Below are 19,216 nucleotides of genomic sequence, written 5' to 3'. Positions count from 1 at the left end.
AAAAACAAAAGACGGGAGGGGAGAGTGAAGGAGAAGGGATATATGTATTTGCGGCGCAAACCAAAATTCACTTGTAGCGCAAATGGGACGGGTGCGATAATACCAGCACGAATGCACCGAATCCTATAAGAACTCTGCAGTTAGAGATCCTTGGGTGAGAGAAGTACTAAGATGATCGACCTCTTGGAAAGTTCTCGTGTTGTATCTATTTTTGTGTAAATGAGGAAATAAACATTACATGTGACCAGAACCACGGTTTGTCGGTTCATTCGCAAACGTTAGTTGCGACATCATAGCATTTTGCTTAATATTTTTCGTGCATTCAATTAAAGGCCATCACGTGATAAGAGTGTTATTACGAGTATCTTACATAGTAGAACAACGAAAATAGAAGTGCGGCGGGTGATCCATTCATATGGGCATGAGTCAAGGCGCCGGTTCATTTCACTAGATATTAGAACTAGAAGCAGAGGTGAGGTGTGCGCGTAAAACGAAATAAATGACGGGAGGGGGAGGGAAGGAGAAGGGGCACATGTATTTGTAGTGCCGAATGGGACGGGTGCGTTCAGACCAGAACTAATGCATCGAATCCCATAAGAACTCTGCAGTTAAGTGTCCTTTGGTGAGAGTAGTACTAGGATTGTTGACCTCTTGGAAAGTCCTCGTGTTACACCTATTTTTTTGCACATGAGGAAATAAATGTTACGCGCGACTAAAATCACGGTTTTTCGGTTCATTCACAAATGTGAGTCGCAGTATCTGGGCATTTTGCTTAATATTTTTCGTGCATTCATTTCATCTGGGTGTGAGTCGAGCCACCGTGACATTTTGCTTGATATTAGAATTAGAAGCAGAGGTGCGGGGTACATGCACAGCGAAAAAAATAATGGGAGGGAGGGGAGGAGAAGGGGCATATGTATTTGTAGCGCAAAATGGAACTGGTGTGATCATACAAGCACTAATTCATCGGATCCCATAAGAACTCCACAGTTAAGCATTTTTGGGCGAGAGTAGTACTAAGATGATTGAACTCTTGAAAAGTCCTCGTGTTACAACCTTTCTTTTTCACATGAGTCAATAAATGTTACACGCGATCGAAACCACGGACATTCGCAAACGTGAGTCGCAACGTTAGGGCATTTTGATTAATATTTTTCATGCATTAATTTATAGTCCACCACATTATAAGAGTGTTATTATGAGCATCTTACATAGTAGAACAATGAAAAATGAGGTACGGCGGGCAGTCCGTTCATCTGGGCGTTAGTCAAGCTGCCGGGGTATTTCACTAGATACTAGAATTAAAAGAAGAGGTGTGGGGTGCACGCACAGCGAAAAAAATGATAGTGAGGGGGAGGGAAGGAGAAGGGGTATATGTATTTGTAGTGCGAAATAGAATAAGTGCGATCATTCCAGCACTAATTCACTGAATCCCATCAGAACTCCGTAGTTAAGCATTTTTGGGCGAGAGTAGCACTAGGATAGGTGACTTCCTAGGAAGTCTTCATGTCGCACCATTCTTTTTACAGAGGGGGCGTTAAACGTTGCGCTTGGCATCGAGGTATTTTGCTTAATATTTTTTGTGCATTCAATTAAAACCCATTACGTGATAAGAATATTATTATGAGTATCTTACAAAGTAGAACAACAAAAACAGAGGTGCGGCGGACGATCCGTTCATACGGGCATGAGTCGACGTGCCGGGGCATTTCATTTGATATTAGAACTAGAAGCAGAGATGAGGTGTGCGTGAACAGTGAAACAAATGACGGGAGGGGGGAGGGAAGGAGAAGGGGCACATGTACTTGTAGCGCGGAACTGGACGGGTGCGATAATACCAGCACTAATGCACCAAATCCCAAAAGAACTCTGCAGTTAAGAGTCATTGGGTGTGATTAGTACTAAGATGGTTGACCTCTTGGAATGTTCCCGTGTTACACCTATTTTTGTGCACATGAGGAAATAAATGTTACGCGCAACCAGAACAACAATCCGTCGGGTCATTCACAAACGTGAGTCGTGGCGTTAGGGCATTTTGCTTAATATTTTTCATGCATTTATTTATATTCCACCACGTGATAAGAGTGTCATTACGAGCATCTTACATGGCAGAGCTACAAAAAATGAGGTCCGACAAGCTGTCCGTTAATCTGGGCGTGAGTCGACCCGCCGTGGCATTTCGCTTGATATTAGAACTAGAAGCAGAGTTGAGGTGTGCGCGTACAACGAAACAAATGACGGGAGGGGGGAGGGAAGGAGAAGGGGAATATGCATTTGTAGCGCGGAATGGGACGGGTGCGATCAAACTAGCACTAATTTGTTAGATCCCATCAGAACTCTGCAGTTAAGCATTTGTGGGCGAAAGTAGTACTAGGATGGGTGACCTCCTGGGAAGTCCTCGTGTTGCACCCTTCTTTTTACAGACGGAGCATTAAACATTACGCGGGATCAGAGCGATGGTCTGCCGGTTCATTCGCAAACGTGAGTCACAGCACCAAGGCATTTTCTTAATATTTTTTATGCATTCAATTAAAGCCCATCACGTGATAAGAGTGTTATTACGAGTATCTTACATAGTATAATAATGAAAATAGAAGTGCTGAGGGCGATCCATTCATATGGGCATGAGTTGAGGCACCGGAGAATTTCGCTTGATATTAGAACTAGAAGGAGAGGTGAAGTGTGCACGTACAACGAAACAAATGATGGGAGGGGAGAGGGAAGGAGAAGGGGCACATGCATTTGTAGCGTGGAATGGGAGGGGTGCCATCAGACCAGCACACCGAACCCCATAAGAACTATGCAGTTAAGTGTCCTTTAGTTAGAGTAGTACTAAGATGGCTGACCTCTTCGAAAGTCCTCGTGTTACACCTATTTGTTTTGCACACGAGACAGTAAACGTTACGTGCGACTGGAACTATGGTCCGCTGGTTTATTCGCAAATGTGAGTCAAGGCACCAGAGAATTTTACTTGATATTAGAACGAGAAGCAGAGGTGCAGTGTGCATGCACAATGAAACAAATGACGGGAGGTAGGAGGGAAGGAGAATGAGTGTATGTATTTGCAGCGCAAAATTAAATGGGTGCAATCATACCAGCACTAATGCACCGGATCCCATCAGAACTCCGCAGTTAAGCGTGCATGGGCAAGAGTAGTACTAGGATGGTTGACCTCTTGGGAAGTCCTCGTGTTGTACTTATTTTTTTGTAGATAGGACGTTCAATGTTACGCGCAACTGGATCTATGGTCCCCTTGTTTATTCACAAATGTAAGTCAAGGTGTCGGGGCATTTTACTTGATATTAGAATGAGAAGGAGAGGTGCAGTGTCCATGCACAAACAAACAAATGACGGGAGGGGGGAGGGAAGGAGAAGGAGTGTATGTATTTACAGTGCGGAATGAAATTGGTGCGGTCATACCAGCACTAATGCACCAGAATCCATCAGAACTCCGTAGTTAAGTGTGGTTGGGCGAGAGTAGTACTAGGATTTGTGACCTCCTGGGAAGTCCTCGTGTTGAACTCATTTTTTTGCAGATTGGGCGTTCGATGTTACACGCGACTGGAACTATGGTAAGCTGGTTTATTCGCAAATTTGAGTCAAGGCACCAGGGTATGTTGCTTGATATTAGAACGGGAAGTAGAGGTGTAGTGTGCACGCACAAAGAAACAAATAATGGAAGGGGGGGAAGGAGAAGAAGTTTATGTATTTGCAGCACGTAATGAAATAGGTACGATCATACTAGCACTAATGCTCTGGATCCCATCAGAACTTTGTTGTTAAGTGTGCTTGAGTGAGAGTAGTACTAGGATGGGTGACCTATCAAAAAATCCTCGTGTTGCACCCATTTTTTTGCAGATGGGACGTTCGACGTTACGCGTGACTGAAACTATGGTCCGCTGGTTTATTCGTAAATGTGAGTCAAGGCGCTAGGGCATTTTATTTGATATTAAAACGATAAGTAAATGTGCAGTGTGCACACAAAAGGAAATAAATGGCGGGAGGGGGGAGGGAAGGAGAAGGAGTGTATGTATTTGTAGCGTGTAATAAAATGGGTGTGATCATACCAGTACTAATGCACCGGATCTCATAAGAACTCTGCAGATAAGTGTGCTTGGGTGAGACTAGTACTAGGATGGGTGACCTCCTAGGAAGTCCTCGTCTTGCACCCATTTTTTTGCAGATGAGGCGTTCAACATTACGCGTGACTTGAACTATGGTCCACTGGTTTATTCACAAATGTGAGTAAAGGCACAAGGGCATTTTACTTGATATTAGAACGAGAAGCAGAGGTGCAGTGTTCACGCACAAGGAAACAAATGACGGGAGGGGGAAGGGAATGAGAGGGAGTGTATGTATTTTCAGCGCGGGTGAAACGGGTGCGATCATACCAACATTAATGCATCGAATCCCATCAGAACTCCGTAGTTTCGTGTGCTTGGGCAAGAGTAGTACTTGGATGGTGACCTCCTGGGAAGTCCTCGTGTTGCACCCATGTTTTTGCAGATGGGGTGTTCGATGTTACGTGCGACTAGAATTATGGTCCGCTGGTTTATTCACAAATGTGAGTCGTGGTGAAAGGGAATTTTACTTGATATTAGAACGAGAAGCAAATGTGCAGTCTGCACGCACAAGGAAACAAATGACGGAAGGGGGGAGGAGGAGAAGGAGTGTTTGTGTTTGCAGCGCATAATGAAATGGGTGCGATCATACCAGTACTAGTACACCAGATTCTATTAGAACTCCGTAGTGAAGTTTGCTAGGGCGAGAGGAGTACTAGGATGGGTGACCTCCTGGAAAGTCCTCGTGTTGCACCCATTTTTTTGCAGATGAGGCGTTCGACGTTACGCGCGACTGGAACTATGGTCCGCTTGTTTATTCGCAAATGTGAGTCAAGGCGCCGGGGTATTTTGCTTGATATTAGAACGAGAAGCAGAGGAGCAGTATGCACGCACAAGGAAACAAATGACGGGAGGAGAGGGAAGGAGAAGGAGTATATGTATTTGCAGAGGAATGAAATTGGTGCGATCATACCAGCACTAATTTACCGGATCCCATCAGAACTTCGCATTTAAGTGTACTTGGGGCGAGAATAGTACTAAGATGGGTGACCTCCTGGGAAGTTCTCATGTTGCACCCATTTTTTTGCAGATTGGGCGACCGACATTACGCGCGACTGGAATTATTGTCCGCTTGTTTATTCACAAATGTGAGTCAAGGTGCCGGGGTTTTTTACTTGATATTAGAACGAGAAGCAGAGGTGCAATGTGCACGCAAAAGGAAACAAATGACGGGAATGGGAGGGAAAGAGAGGGTGTGTATGTATTTGCAGCGTGGAATGAGATGGGTGCGATCATACCAGCACTTATGTACCGGATCCAATCAGAACTCCGCAGTTAAGTGTGCTTGGGCAAGAGTAGTACTAGGATTGGGTGACCTCCTTGGAAGTTCTCGTGTTACACCCTTTTTTTGCAGATGAGGCGTTCGATGTTACGTGCAACTGGAACTATAGTTCGCTGGTTATTCGCAAATGTGAGTCAAGGCGCCGAGGTATTTTACTTGATATTAGAACGAGAAGTAGAGGTGCAGTGTGCACACACAAGGAAACAAATAACAGGAGGGGGGAGAGAAGGAAAAGGAGTGTATGTATTTGCAGTGCATAATGAAATCGGTACGATCATACCAGCAGTAATGCTCCGGATCCCATCAAACTTTGCAGTTAAGTGTGCTTGGGCGAGAGTAGTACTAGGATGGGTGACCTCTTGGAAAGTCCTCGTCTTGCACCCATTTTTTTTGCAGATGAGGCGTTCCACATTACGTGCAACTGGAACTATGGTCCCCCAGTTTATTCGCAATTGTTAGTCAAGGCGCTAGAATATTTTACTTATATTAGAACGAGAAGCAGAGGTGCAGTGTGCACGCACAAGGAAACAAATGATGGGAGGGGGGAGGAATGGAGAAGAAGTGTATATATTTGTAGCGCGAAAGGAAATGGGTGCGATCATACTAGCACTAATTCGTTGTTCTACTATGTAAGATGCTCGCAATGACACTCTCATAACGTGATGGGCTTTAGTTGAATGCGTGAAAAATTTTAAGCAAAATGCCCCAGCACCATGACTCACATTTGCAAATGAACCAGCAGACCATCGCTCCGGTCCCGCTTAACGTTTAAAGCCTCCCCTGCAAAAAGAAAGGTGCAACATGAGGAATTCCCAACATGTCACCCATTTTAGTACTACTCTCGCCTAAGCCCACTTAACTGCAGAGTTCTGATGGGATCTGGTGAACTAATGTTGTTATGATCCCATCCGCTTTGGTTCGCACCATAAATACATATACCTCTTCTCCTTCCCTCTCCCCTCACATCATTTGTGTCGCTATGGACGCACCTTACCTCTGCTTCTAGTTTTAATATTAACCAAAATGCCCTAACGTCGTGATTCACATTTGCGAACTACCCCCTGTACCTCGTTTTTCGTTATTCTACTATGTAAGATGCTCGTAATGACACTCTTATCACATGGTGAACTATAAATGAATGCACGGAAAACATTAAAAAAAATGTCTTGGCGTTGCGACTCACTCCGAGAGACAATGGCTTTGATCGCGCATAATGTTTAACGTCCCGTCAGCAAAAAAATGAGTGGAACATGAGAACTTTCCAGGAGGTCACCCATCCTAGTACTACTTCGGCCCAAGCACACTTAACTATGAAATTCGATGGGATCCAGTGCATTAGTGCAGGTACGATCGCACCCCTTCCATTTCACGCTGAAAGTACATATACCCCTTCTCCTTCCCTCCCCCCTCCCGTCATTTGTTTCGTTGTGCACACACACCACACCTCTGTTTCTAGTTCTAATATCAAGCAAAATACCCCAGCACCTCGACTCACGCCTAGAAGAATGGATCGCCCGCCGTACCTCACTTTTCATTGTTATATTATGTAAGATACTCGTAATAATACTCTTATCACGTGGTGGACTATAAATGAATGCATGAAAAATATTAAGCAAAATTTTCAGGCCCTGCGACTCACACCGGCAGACTGTGGCTCCGATCGCACTTAACAATTCACACTCCGTCTATAAAAAGACGGGTTCAACATGAGGACTTTCCAGGAGATCACCCATCCTAGAACTAATCTCGCCAAAGCACAGTTGACTACAGAGTTCTGATGGGATACTGTGTATTAGTGTTTGTATGATCACAACTGTCCCATTCCCCACTGTATATAGATATAGCCCTTCTCCTCCCCTCCCCCCTCCCATCATTTATTTCGCTGTGCGGGCATACCGCATCTCTGCTTGTAATTCTAATATAGAGCGAAATGCCATGTCACTTCAACTACGCCCAGAAGAACGGAGGCTCGCTCGCTGCGCCTCTTTTTTTGTTATTATACTATGTAAGACTCTCGTAATGAGACTTTTATCACGTGGTGGACTACAAATAAGTGCACGTAAAATATTAAGCAAAATGTTTCAACGTCGCTACTCATGCCAGCGGACTGTGGCTCCGATTGCACATAACGTTTGACGCCCCGTCTGCAAAAGGACGGGTGCAACAAGAGAACTTCCCAAGAGGTCACCCATCCTAGTACTACTCTCGCCCAAGCATGCTTAACTACGGAGTTCCATGGGATCTAGTGTATTAATGCTTGTATGATTGCACCCCTTCCATTTCGCACTGCAAATACATATACCCCTTCTCCTTTCCTCATCCCACCCGTCATTTTTGTCGCTGGGCGTGCACACAATACCTCTGTTTATAGTTCTAATATCAAGCGAAATGCCCTTACACCTCGACTCATGCCAAAAGAAAAGACCGCCCGCCATACCTCATTTTTCTTAATTTTACTATGTAATATGCTCGTAATGACACTCTTATCACGTGGTAGACTATAAATGAATGCACAAAAAAATAATAAGAAAAATTTTCTGGCAAAGCAACTCACACCAGTGGATTGTGGCTCTCATCACATTTATCATTTTATGCCCCGTTTGCAAAAGATAGTGCAATACGAGGATTTCTCAGGAGGTTACCGATCCTAGTACTAGTCTCGCCCAAGCATGCTTAACTGCATAGTTCGATGGGATCCGGTGCATTAGTGCTGTTATGATCGCACCCCTTCCATTCCGCATTGCAAATATATATACCCCTTCTCCTTTCCTCCCCTCTCCCGTCATTTTTTTTGCTGTACACGCACACTGCATCTCTGTTTCTAGTTCTAATATCAAGCAAAATGCCCCAGTGCCTCAACTTATGCCCAGATTAAAGGACCACCTGCCACACCATTTTCTTTTCGTTGTTCTACTATGTAAGATGCTCATAATGACTCTCTTATCACGTTATTGACTATAAATGAGTGCACACACAAAACTAAGCAAAATGCCTCGGCGAGGTGACTCATGCTAGCAAATGAACCAGCAAACTATGGCTCCGGTCACACGTAACGTTTGGTGCCCTGTCCGCAAAAAGGCGGGTGAAACACAAGCACTTCCCAGGAGGTCACTCATCCTAGTACTACTCTCGCCCAAACACGCTTAACTACAGATTATGATTGGATACAATGCATTAGTGCTAGTATGATCCCACCCGTCCTATTCCTCACTTCAAATACAAACACTCCTTCTCTTTCCCTCCCCCCTCCCATCATTTGTTTCGCTCTGTGTGGACACCGCACCTCTACTTCTAGTTGTAGTATCAAGCAAAATGCCCTGTTGCCTCGACTCACGTCCAGATGAATGGACCACCTGCCGCACCTCTGTTTTGCTTGTTCTATTATTTACGATGCTCGTAATGACACTCTTATCACGTGGTGGACTATAAATTGATGCAACACGAGGACTTCCCAGGAGGTCACCCATCCTAGTACTACTCTCACCCAAAATACTTAAATGCGGAGTTCTGATGGGATCCGGTGCATTAATGTTGGTATGATCGCACCATTTTCATTCCACACTGCAAATACATATACTCTTTCTCCTTCTTTCCCCCCTACCATCATTTGTTTCCTTGTGCGTGCACACTGCAGCTCTCTTTCTCATTCTAATATCAAGTAAAATGCCTCGGTGCTGTGACTCACATTTTAGAATAAACTAGTGGACCATAGTTTCTGTCGTGCGTAATGTTGAACGACCCATCTGCAAAAAAATAGTTGCAACATGAGGACTTCCCAGGAGGTCACCACTCCTAGTACTAGACTCGCCCAAGCACATTTAACTGTGGAGTTTTGATGGGATCCGGTGAATTAGTGATTGTACAATGGCACCTGTTTCATTCCGTGCTGCAAATACATACATTCCTTCTCCTTCCCTCCCCCCTCCCATCATTTGTTTCCTTGTGCGTGCACACTGCACCTCTCATTCTAGTTCTAATATCAAGTAAAATGCCCTGGTGTCGTGACTCACATTTACGAATAAACTAGCAGACCATAGTTCCAGTCGCGCGTAACGTCGAACGACCCATCTGCAAAAAAATGGTTGCAACACGAGGACTTCCCAGGAGGTCACCCATCCTAGTACTACTCTCGCCCAAGCATACTTAACTGCGGAGTTTTGATGGGTTCCGATGCATTAGTGCTGGTATGATTGCACCTGTTTCATTCTGCGCTGCAAATACATATACTCCTTTGCCTTCCCTCCCTCCTCCCGTCATTTGTTTTCTTGTGCGTGCACACTGCACCTCTCCTTCTCATTCTAATATTAAGCAAAATATCCCAACGTCGTGATTCACGTTTGTGAATGAACAGTCAGACCGTCGCTCTGGTCCCATGTAAAATTTAATGCCCCGTCTACAAAAAGAAGGGTGCAACACAAGTACTTCCCAAGAGGTCACCCAACCTACTACTACTTTCGCCCAAGCACGCTTGACTACGGAGTTCTGATGGGATCCGGTGAACTAGTGCTGGTATGATTGCACCCCTTCTAATTTGCGCCACAAATACATATACCACTTCTCCATCCCTCTCCCTTCATGTCATTTATTTCGCTGTGTGCGCAACTCACCTCTGCTTCCAGTTCTAATATCGAGCGAAATGCCCTAGCACCTCGACTCATGCCCATATGAATGGATCGCCCGCCGCACCTCAGTTTTTGTTGGTCTACTATTTAAGATGCTCGCAATGACACTCTCATCACGTGATGGATTTTAATTGAATGCACGAAAAGTATTAAGCAAAATGCCCCGGCACCATGACTCACATTTGCGAATGAACAAGTAGACTGTCGCTCCTGTCCCCCGTAACATTTAACGGTCTATAAAAAAAAGGTGCAACACGAGTGCTTCCCAAGAGGTCACCCATCGTAGAACTGCTCTCGCCCAAGCACGCTTAACTGCAGAGTTCTGATGGATCCCATGAATTAGTGCTAGTATGATCGTACCCCTTCTAATTTGCGTTGCAAAGACATATATCCCTTCTCCTTCCCTCTCCTTTCCCGTCATTTGTTTTGTTGTGCGCGCAACGCACCTGTGCTTCTAGTTCTAATATCGAGCGAAATGCTCCGACGCCTCGACTCATGTCTATATGAGTGGAACACCCGCCGCAACTCCTTTTTTGTTGTTCTACTATGTACTATGCTTGTAATAATAATCTTATCACGTGGTGAGCTATAATTGAATGCACGAATAATATTAAGCAAAATGCTCTGGCACCGTTACTCATGTTTGCAAATTAACCGGCGACTGTCGCTCTAGTCCCGCGTAACATTTAACGCCCCATCTACAAAAAGAAGGGTCCAACATGAGAACTTCCTAGGAGATCACCCATCCTAGTATTACTCTCGCCCAACCATGATTAACTACAAAGTTTGATGGGATCCGATGCATTAGTGCTGGTATGATCGCACACCTTCCATTCTACGCTGCAAATACATATACCACTTCTCTTTTCCTCTCCCCTCTCATCATTTATTTTGTTGTGCGCGCACACCGCACCTCTGTTTCTAGTTCGAATATCAAGCGAAATGCCAAGGCATCTCGACTCAAGCCCAAATGAACAGACCACCCACCACAACTCTATTTTCATCGTTCTACTATGTAAGATAATCGTAGTGACATTCTTATCTCGTGATGGACTATAAATGAATGCATGAAAAATATTAAGCAAAATGTCCAAATGCTGCGACTCACACTGGTTGATTGGCACTACGGTCACACGTAACATTTAACGCCTCGTCCATAAAAAGACTGGTGGAACACGAGGACTTTGAAAGAGGTCACCCATCCTAATACTGCTTTCATCAGAGCACGCTCAACTGCAGAGTTCGACAGGATCCAATGCATTAGTGTTGGTATGATCGCACCCCTTCCATTTCGTGAGTTAAATACATATACCCCTTCTCCTTCCCTCTCCCCTCCCGTCATTTGTTTCGCTGTGCATACACACTACACCTATGTTTCTAGTTCTAATATCAAGCGAAATGTCTGGGCACCTCGACTCACGCCTTGATAAACGGACCACCTGTCGTACCTCATTTTTTATTGTTATACTATGTGAGATGCTCGTAATGACATTCTTATCACATGGTGGACTATAAATGAATGTACGAAAAATATTAAGCAAAATATTCTGGCGCCACGACTCATGCGGGCGGACTATGGCTCCTATTGTGCATAACGTTTAACACCCCATCCATAAAAAAACGGGCTCAACATGAGGACTTCCCAAAAGATCACCCATCCTAGTACTACTCTCGCCAAAACACGCTCAACTACGGAGTTCGATGGGATCTGGTGCATTAGTGCTAGTATGATTGCACCTCTTCTATTTTGCGCTATAAATACATATACCCCTTCTCCTTCCCTCCCACCCCTGTTATTTGTTTCGCTATACGCGAACACCGCACCTCTGCTTATAGTTCTAATATAGAGCAAAATTCTTCGGCGCCTTGACTCACGCCCAGATGAACGGACTACCCCTGCACCTCATTTTTTGTTATTCTACTATGTAAGATGCTCGTAATGACACTCTTATCACGTGGTGAACTATAAATGAATGCACGAAAAATATTAAAAAAAATGTCTTGGCGTAGCGACTCACTCCGATGGATAATGGCTTTGATCGTGCATAATGTTTAACGTCCAATCAGCAAAAAACCGAGTGGAACATGAGAACTTTCCAGGAGGTCACCCATCCTAGTACTACTTCCGCCCAAACTAATTTAATTACAAAATTCGATGGGATCCAGTGCATTAGTGTAGGTATGATCGCACCCCTTCAATTCCACGCTGCAAGTACATATTGCCCCCCTCCTTCCCTCCCCCCTCCCGTCATTTGTTTCGTTCTGCGCACACACCACACCTCTGTTTCTAATTCTAATATCAAGCGACTCACGCCTAGATGAATGGATCGCCCGCCATACCTCGTTTTTCATTGTTATACTATGTGAGATACTCGTAATGACACTCTTATCACGTGGTGGACTATAAATGAATGCACGAAAAATATTAAGCAAAATTTTCAGGCCTCGCGACTCACACCAGCAGACCATGGCTCCGATCGCACTTAACGTTTAACACCCCGTCTATAAAAAGACGGGTTCAACACGAGGACTTTTCAGGAGGTCACCCATCCTAGAACTAATCTCGCCCAAGCACGGTTGACTACAGAGTTCTGATGGGATACTGTGAATTAGTGTTTGTATGATCACAACTGTCCCATTCCCCACTGCAAATACATATAGCCCTTTTCCTTCCCTCCCCCCTCCCATCATTTATTTCGTTATGCGGGCATACCGCATCTCTGCTTCTAGTTCTAATATAGAGCGAAATGCCATGTCGCTTTGACTCACGCCCAGAAGAACGGAGGCCCCTTGCGCCTCTTTTTTCGTTGTTCTACTATGTAAGACTCTCCTAATGAGACTCTTATCACGTGGTGGACTACAAATAAGTGCACGTAAAATATTAAGCAAAATGTTTCAACGTCGCTACTCATGCCAGCAGAGCTCCGATCGCGCGTAACGTTTGACGCCCCGTCTACAAAAAGATGAGTGAAACAAAAGAACTTCCCAGGAGGTCACTCATCCTACAACTACTCTTGCCCAAGCACGCTTAACTACAGAGTTTCATGGGATCCGGTGTATTAATGCTAGTATGATTGCATCCCTTCCATTCCCCGCTGCAAATACATATACCCCTTCTTTTTGCCTCCCCCCACCCATCATTTTTTTTGCTGTGCACGCACACCGCACCTCTATTTATAGCTCTAATATCAAGCGAAATGCCCCGACATCTCGACTCACGCCAGAAGAAAAGACCACCCGCCGTACCTCATTTTTCTTTATTCTACTATGTAAGATGCTCATAATGACACTCTTATCATGTAGTAGACTATAAATGAATGCACGAAAAAATAGTAAGTAAAATTTTTTGGCGATGAGACTCACGCCAGCGAATTGTGACTCCAATCACATGTATCGTTTTACGCCCCATTTGCAAAAAGAAAATGCAACACGAGGACTTCTCAGGAGGTTATCGATCCTAGTACTACTCTCGCCTAAGCATGCTTAACTGCATAGTTCGATGGGATCCAGTGCATTAGTGCTAGTATGATCGCACCCCTTCCATTTCGCATTGCAAATACATATACCCCTTCTCCTTTCCTCCCCCTCTCCTGTAAATTTTTTTCGCTGTGCGCGGGCACTGCATCTCTGTTTTTAGTTCTAATATCAAGCAAAATGCCCCAGCGCCTCGACTTATGCCCAGATTAAAGGACCACCTGCCACACCTTTTTTTTTTGTTGTTCTACTATATAAGATGCTCGTAATGACTCTCTTATCACATGGTGGACTATAAATGAGTGCACAAAAACAAGTAAGCAAAATGCCCCGACGCGGCAACTCACGCCGGCAAATGAACCAGCGGACTATGGCTTCGATCGCGCGTAACTTTTGATGCCCTGTCCGCAAAAAGATGGGTGCAGCACAAGCACTTCCCAGGAGGTCACTCATCCTAGTACTACTCTCGCCCAAACACGCTAAACTACAGATTATGATGGGATACGATGCATTAGTGCTAGTATGATCCCACCCATCCTATTCCTCACTTCAAATACATATACCCCTTCTCTTTCAGTCCCCCCTCCCATATGTTGTTTCGCTCTGTGTGGACACCGCACCTCTACTTCTAGTTGTAATATCAAGCAAAATGTTCCATTGCCTCGACTCACACCCAAATGAACGGACCACCCACCGCACCTCTGTGTTACTTGTTCAATTATTTACGATGCTCGTAATGACACTCTTATCACGTGGTGGACTATAAATGGATGCACGAAAAATATTAAAAAAAAGATGGGTGCAACACGAGAACTTCCCAGGAGGTCACCCATCCTAGTATTACTCTCGCCCAAGAACACTTGACTGCGGAGTTCTGATGGGATCCGGTGAATTAGTGCTGGTATGATCGCACCAGTTTCATTCCGCGCTGCAAATACATACACTTCTTCTCCTTCCCTCCCCCCTCCCGTCATTTGTTTACTTGTGCGTGCATACTGCACCTCTCATTCTCGTTCTAATATCAAGTAAAATGCCTCGGTGCCATGACTCATATTTGTTAATAAACCAACAGACCATAGTTTCAGTCGCGCGTAACGTGGAACGACCCATCTGCAAAAAAATTGGGTGTAACACGAGGACTTCCTAGTAGGTCACCCATCCTAGTACTACTCTCGCCCAAGCATACTTAACTGCGGAGTTATGATGGGATCCGGTGCATTAGTGTTGCTATGATCACACTTGTTTTATTCTGTGCTTCAAATACATACACTCTTTCTCTTTCTCTCCCCCCTCCCGTAATTTGTTTCTATGTGCGTGCACACTGTACCTCTCCTTCTCCTTCTAATATCAAATAAAATGTCCCGCCGCCGTGACTCATATTTGCGACTAAACTAGTGGATCATAGCTCCAGTCGTGCACAGTATCGAACGATCCATCTGTAAAAAAATAGGTTCAACACGAGTGTTTCCCAGGAGGTCACCCATCCTAGTACTACTCTTGCACATGCACATTTAACTGCGGAGTTCTAATGGGATCTGGTGCATTAGTGCTGTTATGATCGCACCTATTTGATTTCGTGCTGCAAATACATACACTCATTATCCTTCCCTCCGCCCTTCTGTCATTTGTTTCCTTGTGCTTGTACACTGCACCTCTCATTCTCATTCTAATATCAAGTAAAATGCATCGGGGCCGTGACCACATTAGTGAATAAACCAGCAGACCATAGTTCCAGTCACGCGTCTAATATCGAGCGAAATGCCCCGGTACCTCAACTCATGTCTATATGAACGGAACACTCGCTGCACCTTCTTTTTTGTTGTTCTACTAAGTAAGATGCTCGTAATAATAATCTTTTCACGTGGTGGGCTATAATTGAATGCACGAATAATATTAAGCAAAATGCTCCGGCGCCGTGACTCACGTTTGCGAATTAACCGGCGACTGTTGCTCTAGTCCCGCGTAACATTTAACGTCCCATCTGCAAAAAGAATGGTGCAACATGAGAACTTCCTAGGAGAGCACCCATCCTAGTACTACTCTCGCCCAAGCACGATTAACTAGGAAGTTCGATGGGATCCGATGCATTAGTGCTGGTATGATCGCACACCTTCCATTCTACGCTGCAAATAAATATACCACTTTTCTATTCCTCTCCCCTCTCATCATTTATTTTGTTGTGCGCGCACACCGCACCTCTGTTTCTAGTTCGAATATCAAGCGAAATGCCAAGGCATCTCGACTCATGCCCAGATGAACAGACTGCCTACCACAACTCTATTTTCATTATTCTACTATGTAAGATAATTGTAATGACATTTTTATCTCGTGATGGACTATAAATGAATGCATGAAAAATATTAAGCAAAATGTTCAAATGTCACGACTCACACTGGAGGACTGTCGCTCCGGTCATGCGTAACATTTAACGCCCTGTCCATAAAAAGACGGGTGGAACACGAGGACTTCCTAGGAGGTCACCCATCCTAATACTGCTTTCACCAGAGCAAGCTTAACTGCGGAGTTTGACAGGATCCGATGCATTAGTGTCGGTATGATCGCACCCCTTCCATTTCGTGCTGCAAATACATATACCCCTTCTCCTTCCCTCCCCTCTTTCGTCATTTGTTTCGTTGTGCATGCACACTACACCTCTGTTTCTAGTTTTAATATCAAGCGAAATATCCAGGCACCTCAACTCAAGCCTAGATAAACGGACCGCCTGTCGTACCTCATTTTTCATTGTTCTACTATGTAAGATGCTCATAATGACACTCTTATCATGTGGTGGACTATAAATGAATGCACAAAAAATATTAAGCAAAATATTCTGGCGCCACGACTTATGCCGGCGGATTATGGCTCCTATTGCACATAACGTTTAACACCCATCCGTTAAAAGATGGCCGCAACACAAGGACTTCCTAAAAGATCACCCATCCTAGTACTACTCTCGCCAAAACACACTCAATAATTCGATGGGATCCGGTGCATTAGTGTTAGTATGATCACACGCCGTACCTTGATTTTCATCGTTATACTATGTAAGATACTCGTAATGACACTCTTATCACGTGGTGAACTATAAATGAATGCACGAAAAATATTAAGCAAAATTTTCAAGCCCTGCGACTCACACCGGCAGACTGTGGCTCCGATCGCACTTAACGTTTAACACCCCTTCTTCAAAAAGACGGGTTCAACACGAGGACTTTCAAGGAGATCATCCATCCTAGAACTAATCTCGCCCAAGCACGCTTGACTACAGAGTTCTGACGGGATCCTGTGTATTAGTGTTTGTATGATCACGACTGTCTCATTCCCCACTGCAAATACATATAGCCCTTCTCCTTCCCTCCCCCCTCCCATAATTTATTTCGCTGTGCGGGCATACCGCATCTCTGCTTCTAGTTCTAAAATAGAGCGAAATGCCATGTCGCTTCGACTCACGCCCAGAAGAACGGAGGTCCGCTGCACCTCTTTTTTTGTTGTTCTACTATGTAAGACTCTCGTGATAAGACTCTTATCACGTGGTGGACTACAAATAAGTGCACGTAAAATATTATGCAAAATGTTTCAACGTCGCTACTCATGTCGGCGGACTGTGGCTCCTATCGCATGTAACGTTTGACGCCCCGTCTGCAAAAAGACATGTGCAACAAGAGAACTTCTCAGGAGGTTACCCATTCTAGTACTACTCTTGCCCAAGCACGCTTAACTATGGAGTTCGATGGGATTCGGTGTATTAATGCTAGTATGATTGCACCCCATTCTCCTTCCCTCCCCTGACTCGTCATTTTTTTCGCTGTGCGCGCACACCGCACCTTTGTTTATAGTTCTAATATCAAGCGAAATGCCCCAACACCTCGACTCACGCCAGAAGAAAGGAACGCCTGCCGTACCTCATTTTTCTTTATTCTACTATGTAAGATACTCGTAATGACACTCTTATCACGTGGTAGATTATAAATGAATGCACGATAAAATAGTAAGCAAAATTTTTTGGCAACGCAACTCATGCTAGCGGATTGTGGCTCCGATCACATGTATCATTTTACCCCCCGTTTGCAAAAAGACAGTGCAACATGAGGACTTCTCAGGAGGTTACTGATCCTAGTACTACTCTCGTCCAAGCATGCTTAACTGCATAGTTTGATGGGATCCGGTGCATTAGTGCTGCTATGATCGCACCCCTTCCATTCCGCATTGCAAATACATATACCTCTTCTCCTTTCCTCCCCTCTCCAGTCATTTTTTTCGTTGTGCGCACACACTGCATCTCTATTTCTAGTTTTAATATCAATCAAAATGCCTCAACGCCTTGACTTATGCCCATATTAAAGGACCGTCCGCCACACCTTTTTTTTCGTTATTCTACTACATAAGATGCTCGTAATGACTCTCTTATCACGTGGTGGACTATAAATGAGTGCACAAAAAAAAATTAAGAAAAATGCCCTGGTGCGGCACTCACGCCGGCAAATAAACCAGCAGACTATGGCTCCGGTCGCGCGTAACATTTGATGCCCTGTCTGCAAAAAGACGGGTGCAACACAAGCACTTCCCAACAGGTCACTCATCCTAGTACAACTCTCGCCCAAACACGCTTAACTGCAGATTATTATGGGATATGATGCATTAGTGCTAGTACGATCCCACCGGTCCTATTCCTCACTTCAAATACATATACCCCTTCTCTTGCCCTCCCCCCCCCATCATTTGTTTCGCTCTGTGTGGACACCGCACCTCTACTTCTAGTTGCAATATTAAACAAAATGCTCTGTTGTCTCGACTCACGCTCAGATGAACGGACCGCCCCCCGCACCTCTGTTTAGCTTGTTCTATTATTTACGATGCTCGTAATGACACTCTTATCACGTGGTGGACTACAAATGGATGCACAAAAAAATGAAGAAAAAGACGAGTGCAACAAGAGTACTTCCCAAGAGGTCACCCATCTTAATACTACTCTCGCCCAAGCACACTTAACTGCAGAGTTCTAATGGGTCCTGTGAATTAGTGTTGGCATGACCAGAGCTGTTTCATTCCGCACTGCAAATACATACACTCCTTCTCCTTCCCTCCCCCCTCCTGTCATTTGTTTCCTTATGCGTGCACACTGCACCTCTGCTTCTCTTTCTAATATCAAGTAAAATATGTCGGTGCCTTGACTCATATTTGTGAATAAATCAGCGGACCATAGTTTCAGTCGCGTGTAACATCGAACGCCCCATCTGAAAAAACTAGGATCAACACGAGGACTTCCTAGGAGTTCACCACTCCTAGTACTACACTCTCCCAAGCACATTTAACTGCTAAGTTCTGATGGGATCCGGTGAATTAGTAATGGTATAATGGCACCTGTTTCATTCTGCGCTGCAAATACATACACTCCTTCTCCTTCCCTCCCCCCTCCCGTCATTTGTTTCCTTGTGCGTGCACACTGCACCTCTCCTTCTCGTTTTAATCTCAAGTAAAATGCGTCAACACCGTGACTCACATTTGCGAATAAACTAGCGAACCATAGTTCTAGTCGTGCGTAACGTCGAACGACCCATCTGCAAAAAAAATGGTGCAACACGAGTACTTCCTAGGAGGTCACCCATCTTACTACTACTCTCGCCCAAGCACACATAACTGCAAAGTTCTGATGAGATCCGGTGCATTAGTGCTGGTATGATCGCACCTGTTTCATTCCGTGCTGCAAATACATACAC

The 19,216-nt window shown here is 44.7% G+C and overlaps 16 pseudogenes; 6 read left to right on the top strand and 10 right to left on the bottom strand.

Annotated features, from left to right (window-relative positions):
- The first annotated feature begins 2,293 nt into the window (after positions 1-2,293).
- On the top strand, positions 2,294-2,412 carry LOC148268067 (5S ribosomal RNA; annotated as a pseudogene).
- Positions 2,413-3,081: 669 nt separating this feature from the next.
- Positions 3,082-3,200, top strand: LOC148268066 (5S ribosomal RNA; annotated as a pseudogene).
- An 853-nt stretch (positions 3,201-4,053) lies between these two features.
- On the top strand, positions 4,054-4,172 carry LOC148268065 (5S ribosomal RNA; annotated as a pseudogene).
- Positions 4,173-4,699: 527 nt separating this feature from the next.
- Positions 4,700-4,818, top strand: LOC148268064 (5S ribosomal RNA; annotated as a pseudogene).
- Positions 4,819-5,020: 202 nt separating this feature from the next.
- LOC148268063 (5S ribosomal RNA) lies at positions 5,021-5,140 on the top strand (annotated as a pseudogene).
- A 205-nt stretch (positions 5,141-5,345) lies between these two features.
- On the top strand, positions 5,346-5,465 carry LOC148268062 (5S ribosomal RNA; annotated as a pseudogene).
- Positions 5,466-7,558: 2,093 nt separating this feature from the next.
- LOC148268061 (5S ribosomal RNA) lies at positions 7,559-7,676 on the bottom strand (annotated as a pseudogene).
- A 336-nt stretch (positions 7,677-8,012) lies between these two features.
- On the bottom strand, positions 8,013-8,130 carry LOC148268060 (5S ribosomal RNA; annotated as a pseudogene).
- A 703-nt stretch (positions 8,131-8,833) lies between these two features.
- On the bottom strand, positions 8,834-8,951 carry LOC148268059 (5S ribosomal RNA; annotated as a pseudogene).
- Positions 8,952-9,482: 531 nt separating this feature from the next.
- LOC148268058 (5S ribosomal RNA) lies at positions 9,483-9,601 on the bottom strand (annotated as a pseudogene).
- Positions 9,602-9,807: 206 nt separating this feature from the next.
- Positions 9,808-9,926, bottom strand: LOC148268057 (5S ribosomal RNA; annotated as a pseudogene).
- A 4,369-nt stretch (positions 9,927-14,295) lies between these two features.
- On the bottom strand, positions 14,296-14,414 carry LOC148268056 (5S ribosomal RNA; annotated as a pseudogene).
- A 207-nt stretch (positions 14,415-14,621) lies between these two features.
- On the bottom strand, positions 14,622-14,740 carry LOC148268055 (5S ribosomal RNA; annotated as a pseudogene).
- A 206-nt stretch (positions 14,741-14,946) lies between these two features.
- Positions 14,947-15,065, bottom strand: LOC148268054 (5S ribosomal RNA; annotated as a pseudogene).
- Positions 15,066-17,149: 2,084 nt separating this feature from the next.
- On the bottom strand, positions 17,150-17,267 carry LOC148268053 (5S ribosomal RNA; annotated as a pseudogene).
- Positions 17,268-19,068: 1,801 nt separating this feature from the next.
- LOC148268052 (5S ribosomal RNA) lies at positions 19,069-19,187 on the bottom strand (annotated as a pseudogene).
- Positions 19,188-19,216: the final 29 nt, after the last annotated feature.

The sequence above is a fragment of the Carica papaya genome, chromosome 3, assembly GCF_054855325.1.
Source record: "Carica papaya isolate Zhongbai chromosome 3, ASM5485532v1, whole genome shotgun sequence".
NCBI lineage: Eukaryota > Viridiplantae > Streptophyta > Magnoliopsida > Brassicales > Caricaceae > Carica > Carica papaya.
Note: the sequence above shows the minus strand (reverse complement) of the source record. Positions and strands in the feature narration are given on the sequence as shown.